Here is a 16,068-nt window from a genome sequence, read left to right on the forward strand (position 1 = left end):
ACATATGTATTATTTTACTACATAGTAGAAACGGGAGAAAGCGGTGTCTATTGGGGCAAAGCCTGCTTAAATCATCGAGCAATGGCAAGCAGGATTAAGACTGATTATGAAAGAAAGGAGATCACACTTGGGGAAGGAAGCCGAAATTCCCTGGACGGTGGCTGCTATTAATCAAGCTGCAGCTGGGCTGACTGTAAAAAGTTCTGCTACATATTAACATAGTGCACAGAATGAGATTACTACAGTCCCTTGGGTGTCATGGTAGAAAAAAAACGAATCAGTAATTCGTGCTCTCTGATTGGTGATTAATTCGATGGATCGAATTATTAACACCAACGCACGAATTAGTAACTCGACAGCACGAATTCCTATTTTTCCTAGCATGACACCTAAGGAGCTCTGTAGGTTACTGGGGATTTGGGGGTTTTCCCACGCCGTACACCCTTATTTTTAAATAACCGTGAAATTGACCAAAATAATCATGATTATGATTTTTTTTTTTTTTTGTTGTAGTTGAGCAGACCAAACAGCACACGATTAATTCCATAAACGGTTCTGTATAACCGCGTACTCTGTTGAGGTTTCAGTACCAAATTAAAGACAGTGTTCCCCAAAGTATCCCCATATTATATATGCTTCTGCAAATTTTTGGGCCATTTGTATTTCAAAATGCATATTGTGTGCTGGGTGGAGTGGTGGTGCAATGGATAGCACTGTCGCCTAGGATATTTTCAAGTTCCAAGTTTCCTGTAATGTATCATGATGTGTGATACTGCTAATAATAAATAATATATGGAATATACAGTTTTCCTTCAGATAATCCATGTGCAGAAGGCCGGTATCTCCATGCATTTCAACCAACCAGACAGTGGTGACGCAGCCAGCTCTGTTTGGTCACACTGTCGGCGATGTCAGCTCGGTTATGGCTTGGGAGCGGCTTGGTTCTTGGTGGCAGTGGAAAAGCACCATCATAATTCTGTACTGCTTGGGTTACCCCCCCCCCAGTTAGAAGATGGATAACGGCAAAAATGTTATGTTTTCTGTAATGCATGCGGAAGTACTATGCAAGTACTCAGACAATTCACAGTCTGAAATTTTTTCAAAGTGGTGACAAGTGCATAATGCACGGGAAATAGTTCAAAACAATTTACACGACCCCACTGCCCTGAGGTGAGAAAACGGAACAGTATTAATTCTCAGAGTTCAAAACTGTGAAACAACTTTTATTATTGCACAAATTACTCAATTCTGTTGTGCTATGTGCGTTTTGTGATTTAAATACTGTCAGTAAGTATAAAAAGAAACCATGATGCATTTTTCATATTTACAGTGTAAACGAAAGCTGAAATTTCCATCTCCATCAATAACATGGATTACGGGTAGCTATACGGGTTTATTGTATTGACTGTGAGCTGCTTGGTGTTCAGAATGTCCAGAAATACTCAGCGTGGTCACATGACATGCCCCAGTGTCGATCAACACAGCTATTCTGCTGTGTATGACGTAGAAGAAGAAATGTGATTCTTTATAAGGTTTTTTGTGTTTGGCCACAAATAAATAAAGAAAATAATTCAAACCAAGCTGTCTAACCTGACTTTGTTTGCTTGGAGGGAATAAAAATTAGTTCCAAATAGGGGACATTTGCCTTTTGTAGACTTCAAACCACATTTATTTTCATTTTACGTTCAAGCAAACATACGGTTATTTTAGCTTGGGCTGCATTGTCATATCTCCCCTGTGATATCGAGCAGAGCTACAGTGTGTTGGAAATCGACACCACAGCACTGCTATTAGGCGTGACATGCTGTTTCGCATCCAGGGGGGGCCCAGTGATCCCGCCGCCCCAAAGCAAAATGGCTGCCTCCCTCTCACACTGCTCTGCAATACTTCTTTAAATAGACTGTAAGGGGTAACTCCTGCCGGACCATAACAAGACCAAGAGCCTTTGCAGGGGTCAGGGCTGCAACTAAGAAGGTGTTAAAGCACAACACATCATTTTATAAAACCCCCATAAATATATATGGCAATGTTTGATGAAGCTAATACCCTTTTAAAGTGAACAGCTCGCGTATCGTATATGTGAGAGCTGTGTCATCCTTAAGGTCACTGTGATTTCATATTCCACGAAGATTTCATGGATTTTTTTTTATTCTTTAGTTTTGTAATTTGGTTGTATGATGGTATGTTTGAAGGCGACATTGTGGACGCGTTCCTTAACTCGAAGACTTAATACTGCCAACTTGGGTACCAGGATATATAACATCCCCGGATGTCTGCCAATTTCCAGGCTGGATCATTGAGCCTCAAAGTCCCAGTGCGCAAACGGAGAGAGCAATGCAAACACAGCACAAAACACTGCCATGCCAAATGACCCTGCCCCCCACCCCTGTGGAGGCAATTAAAACCTGCTGGAGGACGTTCTTTGGCTCAGAGTACCTCCGAAAATTTCACCCTTCAAATTCTCTTCTTAGAGACACTCACCCTGATCATCTTTCTTCATTTTTTAAATTTTTTTTTAAATGCACAGGATTCATTCACAGGAAAATCCACAACTGTTGACAATAAAGCATGTGTATGGAGGTGGTTTATTTTCAATTATCACTAACTGCATCTTTTTTTAATAAACACTGTCAATCAGACGCAAGAAAAGATTCCCCCAACAGACAACATAAAAATATAAAAGTGCATCATTACTGACATTCTATGCACCTTCAACTTTTTAAGAAATGTCACAAAATCTGAGAATGGTGGGAGATTTGACACAAAGTGCCATGCCCGTTAAATTCAGAACTTGTGTCAGATCGTAGCAGGAAAAAGATCCTCCGTTTGTGGGGTTTATTGACATATCTTGGTAAGAATGGCAAATTTGCCAACTTTACATTTTGGCATGCTGTGTTGTGAAAATAGAAATGATGAACAACAAATTAGTGTTGAAACTGGATAAGTTACTTATTTACAGATCCATTCTCCATAATCACTTGTCCAGTACAGAGTGCAGAGACTCTTCCTGGAGGCACCCTGCACGGCACAGTAATACATACAAACAGATCAGGTTGAATCACTGGGTGAACCCTAGATGCTAACCTGCTACCTCAAGTTTGCGTTACATCCCCCAAACCCCTAATATTCCCTGACTCTGCAGTATATCTGCACTATTGTTTGTTGCTACACATGTATATTATCCATATCTATACATATGTATTCTTCCAGATACACCCATATCTCCAAATGTATATTTATACCTGCATATTTATATTTACTTTACCTAAGACCTGTAACTAAGTGCTCGTCTTATGTCTTGTTACCTGTCAGTGTGCCTGACTGCAGGAATCACTCAGGCAAAGCATCTCATTGTACTCATTACTGGTACGAGTACAAATGAGAATAAAGCTTTTGAATCTTTTCCTCCTTCCATTCCTTCTGTATTTATCTATTGTCTATTTATTGTCTATTTATCTATTGTATTTATTGAGATTGTCTTGCTTACCGTCACTGAGAACAGTTTATTACGATGCCAGCACCTCCCACAATCTACGGAAGAGCGTGACCTGCTGCCGGTGTTAGACACTTTAGCCTTCAACTAATCATGTCAGAGAGACTGTAAAGGTTTCAGGGCCTGAGAGCAAGGAGACCCCCCCCCCCCCCCCCCCCCCATCAGCAGCAGATAGATCGGTGCAGTGAGATTTAGATCCTCAAAGTCTATCACTTAGCTGAGACTATAAGAGATAATCTGAAAGTCCATACTAACACTGGTACAACCCCTCCGAGGGACAGTTCATCTGCTGAGTGTAGGTTTTTTCCTGACTGAGTGTGTTCTCTTTATCAAGGGTGGAGTTTTCATCACTAGTTCTATTATAGGTGTTAGGGGTGCATCAATTTATCTGTTTTTGATGCAACGGGAACTTGTTTTCACTGCCAAAGCTGCTTTCCTTACCCTCACAAAATCAGCTTTATAGCCCATAACGAAATTGCAGTGCGTACACCTCCTTTCTGACAGTTCACCTTTGATTCTATTTCTCTCCCATTTCATTCTCTGCTTTATGTGTCTGCAATTTGCTTATTTCACACAATCTGATTTTAGACATTCTGATTTCTGATTTTATTGTGATGAACTGATTCTTTCATCTTTTTGTTTTTATCTGAAGGCAAATATAGTGAAGGAACTGTTGAACGTGAAACTGAAACTGGAAAATTCTGTTTCGACCTGTTATATTAATTTCTCCTAGAAATAAATCCCAATAGATGAGAAATAGTTTGGCTTCCTTTTTCTTCCACAGAAGCAGTTTACAGCTTTATTTCTCCAACCCGTTTTAGATTCTTACACTTTATTGGCAAAAGTACTGAGACACACCTCTCACTTATTGAATTCAATTCAATTAAGCACCTAGCCATGCACTCAGGTTTACAAATATTTGCGAAAGACATCTTTCTGAAGAGCTCAGTGGATTCATAGGAAGCCACCTTTGCAATAAGTCAGTCTGTGAAATTTTCATCCTTGCTAGATATTTCATGGTCAACTGCAAGTGATATTATTGCAAAGAGGAAGCATTTAGGAACAACAGAATCTCAGCCATGAAGTGGCAGACCATGTAAAGTAACAGAGTGGGGGAGCAGAGTGCTGAGGAGCATAGTGTGTAAAAGTCACCAATGCTCTGTTAACTGAATGACTGCAGAGTTCCGAACGTCCTCTGGCATTAACCCCAGCATGAAAACTGTGTGTTGGAGCTTCATGGAATGGGCTTCCATGGCCGAATAGCTGCATGCAAGCATCACATCATCAAGCACAATGCTTGTGGATGGAGTAGTGTAAAGTACACTGCCACTGGACTATGGAGCAGTGGAAATGTGCTCTATGGAGTGTCAAATCATACTTCTCTGTCTGATAGTCTGTTGGATGAGTCTACATTTGGTAGATGCCAGGAAAATGTTACCTGCCTGACTGCATTGTGCCAAGTGTAAAGTTTGGTGGAGGAGGGATTATGGTGTGGGGTTGTTTTTCAGGGGTTGGGCTAGACCCCTTAGTTCCAGTGAAGGGAACTCTCAGTGCTTCAGTGCTACCAAGACCTTTTGGATAATTCCATGCTTCCAACTTTGTGGGAACAGTTTGGGGAAGGAAGGCCCTTTTCTCTTCCAGGACGACTGTGCCCCAGTGCACAAAGCAGGGCCCATAAAGACATGGCTGGGTGAGTTTGGTGTGGAAGAACTTGACTGGCCCTCACCTCAACAGCATCGATCACCTTGGGGATGAACAGGTGTCAGTCCCAAGATGGTGAGCCAGGCCTTCACGATCAATATCAGTGCTTGACTTCACAAATGTTCTTCTGGTTGAATGGGCAAAAATACACTCCATAAACTTGTGGAAGGCCTTCCCAGAAGAGTGGCAGCTGTTACGGCTGCAAAGAGGGATCAGCTCCATATGGATGCCGATGGATTCAGAATGGGATAATATAAAAGTTCCTGTAGGCTTGAAGGCCAGGTGCCCCAATACTTTTGTCCATTTAATGTACTCTGGAGAAGCTTTATTATGATTCTGTTTTTCCTCTATAGATAATCTAACTTTCCCAGCAAAACGATTAATTAGCTGATCTGTACCCGCCAGGGTTATAGGTCGTATAGTGGAATTGGCAGCTTTTATGAACAAACAAAATGGAAATGAGGTGGGACCCACATTTCCCTGGGAAAAGGGCACAGAGCCGCGCAGCCACAATACAAAAGTAAATCACAGTTGGCCAATTTCCACAGCTACCACATACTTCATTCCTTCTCGCCATTCCTTATCGCACGTTTCCTTTAAGGCTCTCCTTTTATATTTGAGTGAAAAGAAGCCTTTAAAGTTACGGACCAGTGGACGGTGGATTCGCAGCAGATCCATAGACGACCGGGACCTTTAATGTCCCAGGAAACGCTGACACTTTCATGTGCATGTTTCGTTGTTCAATGCGTGGTTTTTATCCAAGCGAAACTTGCGTCGGGTCTCCGCACTCCTGGCCCGTCCCGAGAGGTAATATTTTTAAGCGCGATCTAAATGCACTGTTTGACTTTAATTTGCTACAGCAGGCAAGTTGTACCATTCATTTCCCGAATTGGAGGTGCTCTATCCACCTTTTTCTGAAAAGAAGTGTGACGTATAAGAGAGCATCCCGTGAATGTAAATTAGTCTCGGTAATGTATTCATACAGGTGCCCTGGCAAGCTCCTTGTTTATCATAAAACAAACAAATTCACCCAAGACATCTTCTTACATCCAGCACAAAGAATATGAGCAAGTGATTCTGCTCTATAACAAAAACTGTGTCACAATTCCACCAGAAATAATGGGTATATCTTCCATCATTCATGCCGATTTTACACCTTTTATTCACTTTCTCTGATTCCCATGTGAGCTTGGAATTCATCAGCAGGCTAGCAAAGATCGCCACCAGTTATCATTTTAGGATTTACACCTGATTTGACATAATGGATGCAGCTACCATTGTTCACTCGTAGGATTTTTAAAGATTTTAAATACTTTTTCTGAAAAAGTAAAGATCTCTGTGAGGTAGGGGTTAGAATCCCCTGTAAGGTAGAGGATAGAATTCCCGGTAGATAGGGGCTAGAGTTCCTGGCGTGGTGGGGGCAATAGGCCCTGTTGAGGTAGGGGCTAGAGTCCCTGTTGAGGTAGGGGCTAGAATCCCCTGTGAGGTAGGGGCTAGAGGCCCCATTGAGGTAGGGGCTAGATTCCCCTGTGAGGAAGAGGCTAGCAGCCCCATTGAGGTAGGGGCTAAAATCCCCTGTGAGGTAGGGGCTAGAGGCCCCATTGAGGTAGGGGCTAGAGTCCCCTGTGAGGTAGGAGCTAGAGGCCCTATTGAACTAGTGGCTAGAGTCCCCTGTGAGGTGGGGGCTAGAGACCCCATTGAGGTAGGGGCTAGAGTCCCCTGTGAGGTAGAGGCTACAGGGACCATTGAGGTAGGGGTTAGAGTTCCTGGTGTGATCGTGATTAAAGTCGGCTACTGAGAACACGGGTGGTGTAAAGTCCCACGTTTTTTGGTAGCACAGTTAGTCCTGCGACAGCGCGTGACATCACACCACAAATCTGCTCTGACGTGATTGATATATTAGTGCAATACAATGCGGAGTCGCATTGGTATTTTCAGCACTACGCAAACTACGACGTGGTAGAGTTTTAGCGAGAAACACTACTTGCACGCAAAAACGAATCATTATTTTGAACCAGTTCATTTCAGTGAATCAGCCAAACTGCTTTTCAGATCTAAAAGAATCTGTATGTACATCCACGCATTGCACAGGTCAAAGTCTTAGATTGTAAAAATCTAAAAATATTTGACAAATTAAGTAACATCACAGCAACCATTTTCAAATCACTTACATTTGCTTTTCGTAGACTGTAGCCGTGTTGCCTTCAGCGACCCTCCGACACCCTAATCTGTTGTATTTGTGCTGTACTCACGCCCGGCCACATAGTGGCTGTGACTCACTACTCCCGACTCCCGACAATCAACAAGTTCGCAAGTTCAACTGAAGTTACTAGGCAATTGTCATAAGACTCATAAGAGCCATTTGAGATTTTTATGAAATAATTTATTAATGTATTATTATCTCTTATTTATTCATATAATTACATTATTGGCCACTTATGACACTGTTTTTATTATTTAATTCACCTGGTTTGGTGTAAGTTACTACGTTAAGGAGTTGCATTCCCCAAACCCTATTTTTCCCCTTGCATATGTGTATTTAATACGCAGTTTTAGTGAATGGAGAGTTTTCAGGAACACATTAGCGGCATTCTAGCAAGACTGGCTGTATTCTGGCTGTATTTTATTAGTATTATTAATAATAATAATATTATTTGTTAAAAAATGTTTTTTTTGTGTTTGCTGTTATTGTTGAATGCTTATTTTAGTTTCTTGCTTTTTCTTCTTTTAAAATGTCTGTAAAGTACTTTGTAAACCTTGTGGTATATAAATAAAGATTGATTGGTGTATAACAATGGCTTCATCATGGGCATAACTTGAACAATGGGGGTGTTGGGGTCTCCACCCATTGAGGGGGAGACATGATATTCGGGGTGGTTGTATTGGCTGGCGAACATTACACAGTTATGACATATACTATTAACAGAAGTACACAGATATGCATATTAATTGACACCAGTTAAATTGCGGCGCTGTGTAAAGCATGCTGATCACTGCATAATTAGTCCCTCTGACCAACCCTACGGCGTCATATTCTTTCAACCAATCGTAGACAGTGGGCGGGATCAGAACAAACGAAAACGTTTGCCTTGTGGACCCTGCACAAGTGGTGTGTCAAAATGGTGATTATGGAGCCATGTCACAAGCAGCCACCTTAAGCAGTTACGGAAGGTGAAGGAGCGGTTGGGTTGGGGTTATGATCTGGTCTGGACATGTATATGCGTAGGTTGTTTGTCTGCCGGTCATGTATGTAAACTTGCACCGGCTGCCTGACCAAGTTAGCTGGTTGGGCATGTAAATGAGCCCAGATTCGGTTTGCTGCTGTTGTCTCACCCGCAGGTCGTCGCACCTGTAACACACAGCAGGCCAGCTACAGGGCGATGCAACCCTGCTGAGCACAGCATGCCCCCCCCCCACAATGGGCCTGCGGACGTGTGGGGTGGCACAAGCACTCTGATAGAGTCATATAATGAGACTGTCTGGCTTAAGAACAAAAGGAACAGCACGTCAGCTGGGGCGGCGAAGGGGATTAGGTGTCGATCCGCTCCTGCCCGGCCCACGTCCCTATGGACCACAGAACCTGTAATGAAAGAGCGGCGGCTTTTCCGGGCTTATTATCTGCACTGTGCGAGTGGAACGCAGCGAGCTGAGGACCAGCAGGAACTTCTCGTGAACTTGCCCCATCTTCACTTTCTCCCCACGCTTTTATCTCAGGTCAGAACCCTGTCAAGGTTTTATCTTCTGAAAGGTGTCTGGAACACAGACAAAGACGTAGCCTAATGATGCAGTAATTAGATGAAGGGATCCGAGCTGGCAACTTTTCTCTGACCCCCCACCCCCCACCCCCACTGAATCCCACCATTGGCTTTCAGGAACATTTATTTTTAAACTTCTTTTACCCAAACTTAGTTCTCACACAAACAGGCACAAAGCAGGTAACAGTGCCCAAACAGATGCGGTTTAAAGATGATATTACATTTCAAAAAATGTTGTGGGCATTTAAATCCCACCGCCTTCCAGTGCATGTTCATTTTGCATGTTGTTGCATGGGTTTCCTCTGGGGGGTCCAGCTTTCAACCCCACCTTTCCAAAATGTAGAGTGAATTCCATCCAGTATTCATCCTTCCAATGGATTATCCTGCACAGGGTAGTAGTGGGTATTGGAGCACATCCCAGGAAGAATAGGAATAGGACAGGCGATACCCCGGAAGGCCTGCCGGTCCATTTCAGGGCACATACATGCATAGTATGGACAACATGGAATCTGGAGATGCCAGTTCACCTTATAGCAGGTCTGTCAACTACAGAAGGAAATCAGCAATCCTGGATGGAACCTGTAGGACATAGAAATTCTATGCACAGAGAGGAGGGCTGGAATTCGAAGCCCCAGCCCTGCTGTTCTGTCTCATCTCCTTCCTGCTATAGGCTCCAGGCTCCCCTTGACCCTGAACTAGATAAACGGTGTGGATGGCCGATGGATGTTCATAATGAATGTGCCTCGGTGTTATAAACAGGGAATCTGAACATTCAAATAATAGTTAAAGAACTATTTTTAGTTGTTTGACTGCACTCACAGATCTTTGAGGGGACTGAAAAAATGGTCCCCATAGTGTAACATATACCTGGACCACACACACACACACACACACAATCACACACTAAGAGCAAGTAAAATGCATGATTCACCTTGGAGTGTGGGAGGAAACTGGAGTACCCGGAGGACACGTACGGGAGCCTAGGAACAGGCTGCGAATTCTCCGCATAGACGCACAGCACTGGGACAGGAATCAGATGTCCAAGCTCAGCACTCACACACGCTCCACTTCCTGTAGGTAGCAGCATTGCCACCTCGCAGCTCAAGGGCTGAGACTCCGAATAAATTACTGCAGCTTAGCGCTCAGAGAGGAGCTGAACATTTATAGAGATCCTAAAGTCTAGTATCACTTGAGTAAAGGACAATACACAGGAGATGGCAGAAAACCCTGTAACCCTGTAACCCTGTTTTATCGGCGGTATCTGAGGAATGATATTTCACGACAATGGTGAAACAGATTGTGCTGCACTTACTTTACCGTGCTCCGCATGGCACACTTCATTGGCGGCAGGTTGCATCTACACCAACGTAATCCATAGAGTAACAATGTCACAATTATTTGTCAAATTGTTATAAGAAAGTAGAGATTTCAGTGACCCTACAGAAGAAGAGTTTGTTTCATTTAAGCTGTGAATTTAGAAAGAAATTCACACCTATTATCATTTTTATTGTTAAATTATCACCTTATTATTTACAGATTATTTGTGTAAAAGATGCCATTGTCAAGTCTGTGACTTTGTCTATCCCGTTTGAAACTGTAAAGACTGATAAACTCTCGAAATGGAGCTTCAGAATCATCACGGATCGGATTATTGTCGTGTTATGAAAACATAAGTTTAAGTAATATGTTCAACAGGACTGCAATGAGAGTTCATGAACCAGGAAGGAGTGACCCCCTTCACCATTCAGTGATTAGCAAAGGATGGACTGAAACTCTCGGTAGAATTTATGGGGCTTTTGAAATGCCTTTTGCTGTTTGGAATACAGAATAGCCAGTAAATTAGGCAGTATATGCCAGTAAATTTTTTAAGCACGCAAAGTATGACTTTCTAAAATCGAGCTGATGTTTAATGTGAATACTGATTACTGGCACAGTGTGTACATATGTTTTCTGTATGAATCTCGGCCTTTTTCTCATGTGTTGGCTCTTCAGCTAGAGATAGTCTTCCGGATTCTCAAAGGTGGCGAAGGTGCAGTGCCAGGGACACACAGGAAAAATCACAAAGCATTTGAAAAATGTACACACATTTTCCCAGTGTGATAGAATTACCAGTACTTACTAACTTATCAGTCTCTTACTCTGGGAATATGCAGTGTTATTCTCTACAGTTACTATCACTGTCATTATCATTTTTATTTATTAAATTTCTTTTTCTGTAGCGGCTAACCTGGGGACTGTAGCTGAAAGTTGTTCTGCTGGTATATCTGATGGAACTTTTAATGCTCATCATTGCAGCGTCTCTGTAAGTAAAGAAATATACAAAACTGCACTGTAGTTTCCCTGAGTGCTGGGAATTCTCTTTGCCGGGATTTATAGAGATTTCTCATATCTAAATTATCCCAATTACATGTTAAGGGAACTTCTTTCTTCAGCAACATCCAAACAAACAATCAAAAGCTCACGCAGCTAATTGTTTCATACAGTTTTGTTAATATGTGCACTGGCTTGGTTCATGCATGCCCAATTGCTGCAATCATATTGCATATTCCTAGATCATTATGAATGGAAATTATCTTCTCAGACCATTTTGAATAAGACGTGCAGTTCAAAGGACTCAGTATGTCTTGTTCCCAACTAACTTCTGTGTTATACCAGCATGCAAACGCACCAGACACCTACAGGACATCATCAAACACAATACCTTAAATCAGGGCTATCACAGTCCTCATGATCTGAGCCCTACTGATTTTCCAGCCTTCCTTTACCTGTGAGCCAGGTGTGAGGACTCTGTGGCCAATCAGAATCAGTAATTATTCAACTAACTGCCAGGACGAATTGAAAACAAGGCTTAATTTGAAGAGCTCTACCATAGATATAAACGATGTTATACTCCAAACAGTCAGATGAGAAATTTAGCCATTTGTTTTTAAAGCCTAATAATATTAATGGACGCTTATAATCAAGGCAAACTGACTGACATAATTTGTCTGTTTGAGAATGTAATAGTTTTGTAGGGTTTAAAAATTGATTAGTATTTTTATGTCCATACAAAAATAGAATGTAATATGTCCGTGTTTAATATGTATTATAATACATTTGTGTATTTGATACTTATGTGTGGGTTTTCAGAGGTGTGGATGGGAGGTGGGTAGAGGGCAGGCGAGTACAAGGAGTGCTGGCTGTGAATTAAAAATAAGTTACTGAATTAATTCAAATCTACTGATTCCTTTCGGCCCACTGGAGAATTGAGAGATTATCTATATATCTACCAATGAAATAGCAGGGTTAGGGGTTTTCCGATATGACTTGTACAACAGGTTAGCCATTCTGAGGGGGCCAACAGGGTGGGGGGAGAGTGGGGGGCTGCAATATACGAAAAGATGGGTTTTACTAATCACTAGAAAGGGGGAGACTGTGTAGGCACTGAAATAAAAAGGCAGGCAACTCTTAGTCTCTCCATAGGGTTCCGTTATAAGTCTAGTACATGGAATTCTCCAATGGAGTATTTTAAGAGGGAATAAAATTATTCCAGAATCTGGTCTGTATTTTATTTTTTTTTTGTTCTCAAAAACACCCCAAGTCCTTGTTATGTACTGTAGAAGTATTGAATAAATCGAGGCACAAGCACTGCAATGAGATTGCCATTGGTTTATGTATCTCTTTGAATGGAACTCATATGGAACTAGTTAGTGCTGTTGTCAAGACAACACTTGTAATTGGCCAGATATTCAGTGTATGGAAAAAAAAAGTTTTTTTTATGTCTTGTAAGAATAATAGCATCATTTAAACTTATTGTAATATTGCTGTAAAGCACCAAAGAGAAGTTCCTGGTCATCCCTTGGTTGATTTTAGTAATAATTTATACATAATACACCTTAGTGGAGATAACATCGCGATACACAACAAGGTGTGAAATTTGTTTTGTTTTTTGTTCTTTTTTTTTGGGGGGGGGGGGTCAGTGATCTAAGTACTTAAATGTGACACTGCTATTGGGCTTTCCCCAATTTCAGAAACCCGATGACATGTTTTAATTAAGCTTGTCGTTCATTCAGAGTTCTGCTGATGGAAATCTGAGTGTATATCAGATAATGCGTGAAAGGAAAAATTAGAGGCAGATATTATACGCGTAGACCAATTATAAAAGCTGTGTAACTTTCAGCGTACCAGGAAACTGAGCTGATGATAGCTTGTTAATTATTTTGACGTGAAATGAGATAGGCGAGGGCAAACAGTTGCTGTGGAAGTATGTAACTGTCAGGGACATTTTTGCACCAGATGCTTCCGGTGTTAGAAACCTGGACACCCTCACTGAACTACAGCGCCACCTACAGGGCAGGTGCAAGTATAGGAAAGAAGAATGGTTGGGCCTGCATTTGTATGACTGGTAATTCTTCGCTTAGGTGCACGGTGCTGGTAAATCATGCAGAGCAAAAGACAGTAATGAAGACATTCATTCGTTGACATTAGGAAATGATTACAACCATAATTTATTATTATATAATGTTATTGATCACTTCACAAGTAAAAATGCATCAGCGAGGTAAAGATAAAAGCAACCAGCTGAAAAAGCATCATTAAATAAGTATATATATTAATTAATCGGCTTTCAATAATCTGGCTCTTTAAATTAAAGCCAGTTTTACTATGTATCCTTTCATCTTCATAAAACAGAAACATTTTTGGGGATCAGCTAGGCTTCCTTATACACATAATGCATTTTAGAGAGAGAAGCTTCATAACCAAACTCAGCACTTAGTTACTATGTATATGTGTGTTGTTAATTGTTTGGTTCACCACCATACTTAATGACAATTTAGGATTACCATTAGAAATACCACTATGAGAAGAACTGGTCGTTTGTTTATAAAAGACATAAACTTGTCCAATGCTGCAAAGACCATAGAACGGTAGAGGACAGTCTCCTTTCCTGATCGCTGCTTCTTTCATTGCATTTCTCCAAGCCGCTCCATGTGGTCTGTTCAGTTCATCTCAGTAGCCAAGAGGTTGTGGGGTCTTCACCTCAGCCAACCACTTATATTTACAGTAAACTTGGAGCTACACAGTTGATTGATGCCGTCGCATTACTCTACCTGTAAAGAGACATGGCAGACCTGTGTTAGCCTACAGCTGGAAATGCTAAGTGTTAAAGGGGCCCTATAATGCTTTTCCGGTTTTCCCCTTTCCTTTAGTGTGTTATATAGCTTTATGTGCATATAAATGGTCTGCAAAGTCTCGAGACCCAAGGTAGACATTGAAGGGAGTAACCCTCACCACAGAACCCACTCTTCTCTAATCTGCCTGAAACATCTTATTGGAATTTCAGCCCTCATTTGCATGACATGGTGAGGTCACCTCGTAACACAGTCCTTATTGGCCACCTACCTGCAAGCTTTGCAACACCTTCACACAACCCGCAGCCTGTGCAGCAACTTTTTCTGACAGGGAATGAATGTGTAGGGCAAGCTGACCATTCAGAGCAGACTGGGCTTATTGGGGTGGGGCTTAAAACTCTAACAGAGCATTTCAGTCATTTAGAGTTATAGACAGAGTGACTAGAGATGTACAGTATGAGAAAAATAATTCATTTCTGGAACACTGAAGCATGTAAATCTATTCTAGTAAACCCCAAAAATAAAATTATGAACAGTTAAAATGAACATAACAGGATCCCTTTAAGCAAAACTCAAAGCTAGTTAAGGTGAATTATTTTTTAATTAATAAAACTAGTTAAAGAATAGTAACAAGTTAAACGACTGTAGGTTAAAATCCATGCTTATCTAGACCAACAACTTAAGAGCAATATGACAAAAGTGATAGCAGAAAATGCCGGTAATGATGCAATCATTTTGCGAACATTATCACTATAATAAAAATCAATGTAAAAATAGTTATTAGTATATGGTATGAGCATAAAAATTTCTTTATGATCTCATATTTATTTTAATTGAAGCGAAATAGCTGTGTACTGCATGCTAAAAATGTCGAATAACATAAAATCACACTGAAATGCATCTTAGGGCTTTTGAGGCTCTCATAGTGCCGTTGTTTATATCAACCTTAGTTCACAGCAAAGCACGAGCACTGAAAATTGCCAGTGATAAATGATATCTTAACGCTTCGAAATGAACCTATTAAAGTCCAGACAGTGGTTTTGCTATTTAGGGTTAGCATCGTCACTTGCATATTTCGAAGCACTCTCTCCGTGTGCCAGCTGCAATAAATCCACTTTAATGCAAAGACAGTTTAATTCCAAAATGTCATTGTGATTAATGATAAATTCCCGAACTGTTTAAAACTAAAGATTGACTTACTGTCATTGTCGGCGTGTAAAGGCAGAGAGTACAATAAGGCTGGTTTGGTTTGACAGATAACCCTATAATTTAAGGGATGCTAGAAAACAAAAATATATTATGCATGCTCGGTGGCCACTTTGTTAGGTACACCTGTCTAGTACTGAAGAAGACCCCCATTTTGCCTACACAGCTGCCTGAATTCTTCGAAGCATGGATTCATTAAGGTGCCAACTTTCCTTATGGAGTTTGGTCCATGGCATTTTTACACTTGTGGCCTTTCTGTTAGCTTTAACGAGTCTGGCCATTCCCCTCTGACCACTCTCATTAACAAGGTGTTTTTCGCCCTCAGGTCCTCCTCTGGCTGGGTCTTTTTTATTTATTTATTCATCCACAAACCCTCTGCTACGTACTGCATAAAAATCTCAGCACGGTGGCCGTTTTTCAGCCTGCTAGCAACAATTATAACATTCAATACTGCTTATTTCACACATATTGCCCATTTGAAAGCTTTGTCAAGGGGTGAGTGAACCTCTTGACCTGCTCCGCGTGCTTTGTGTATTGAATTGTGACGTTTCTGTGAGTAGGAGCAGGCTGTCGGCATAAGCGGGCAGAGGTTCCCGATAAAGTTCCTGTTAAAGTTTCCTGTACACATTTGTATTGGTGTCTGCAGAAGCCATCCACAATATTCAGGAAAAAAAAGTGCAAGAACGTTGTTATTTTAAAAAGGAGAAATTGAATGAAGTTTGAGAACATACTTGAATAAAATTCGAAACTGGATACTTGAGGTTTAAGAAAATTGATTTAAACTTTAAAGTTTAAGGTTAGA

The 16,068-nt window shown here is 41.2% G+C and overlaps 1 protein-coding gene across 2 annotated transcripts in view; it reads right to left on the bottom strand.

Moving 5' to 3' along the window:
• Positions 1–13,417: 13,417 nt before the first annotated feature.
• LOC125739549 (chemokine-like protein TAFA-2) overlaps positions 13,418–16,068 on the bottom strand; it is a 33,701-nt gene continuing 31,050 nt past the window's right edge. For both annotated transcript variants that reach the window (XM_049009775.1, XM_049009776.1), the window contains exon 6: positions 13,418–14,039. The gene's annotated coding sequence lies outside the window, so the exon portion shown is untranslated. The remainder of the gene's footprint in view (positions 14,040–16,068) is intronic.

Source organism: Brienomyrus brachyistius, chromosome 3, assembly GCF_023856365.1.
Source record: "Brienomyrus brachyistius isolate T26 chromosome 3, BBRACH_0.4, whole genome shotgun sequence".
Lineage (NCBI taxonomy): Eukaryota > Metazoa > Chordata > Actinopteri > Osteoglossiformes > Mormyridae > Brienomyrus > Brienomyrus brachyistius.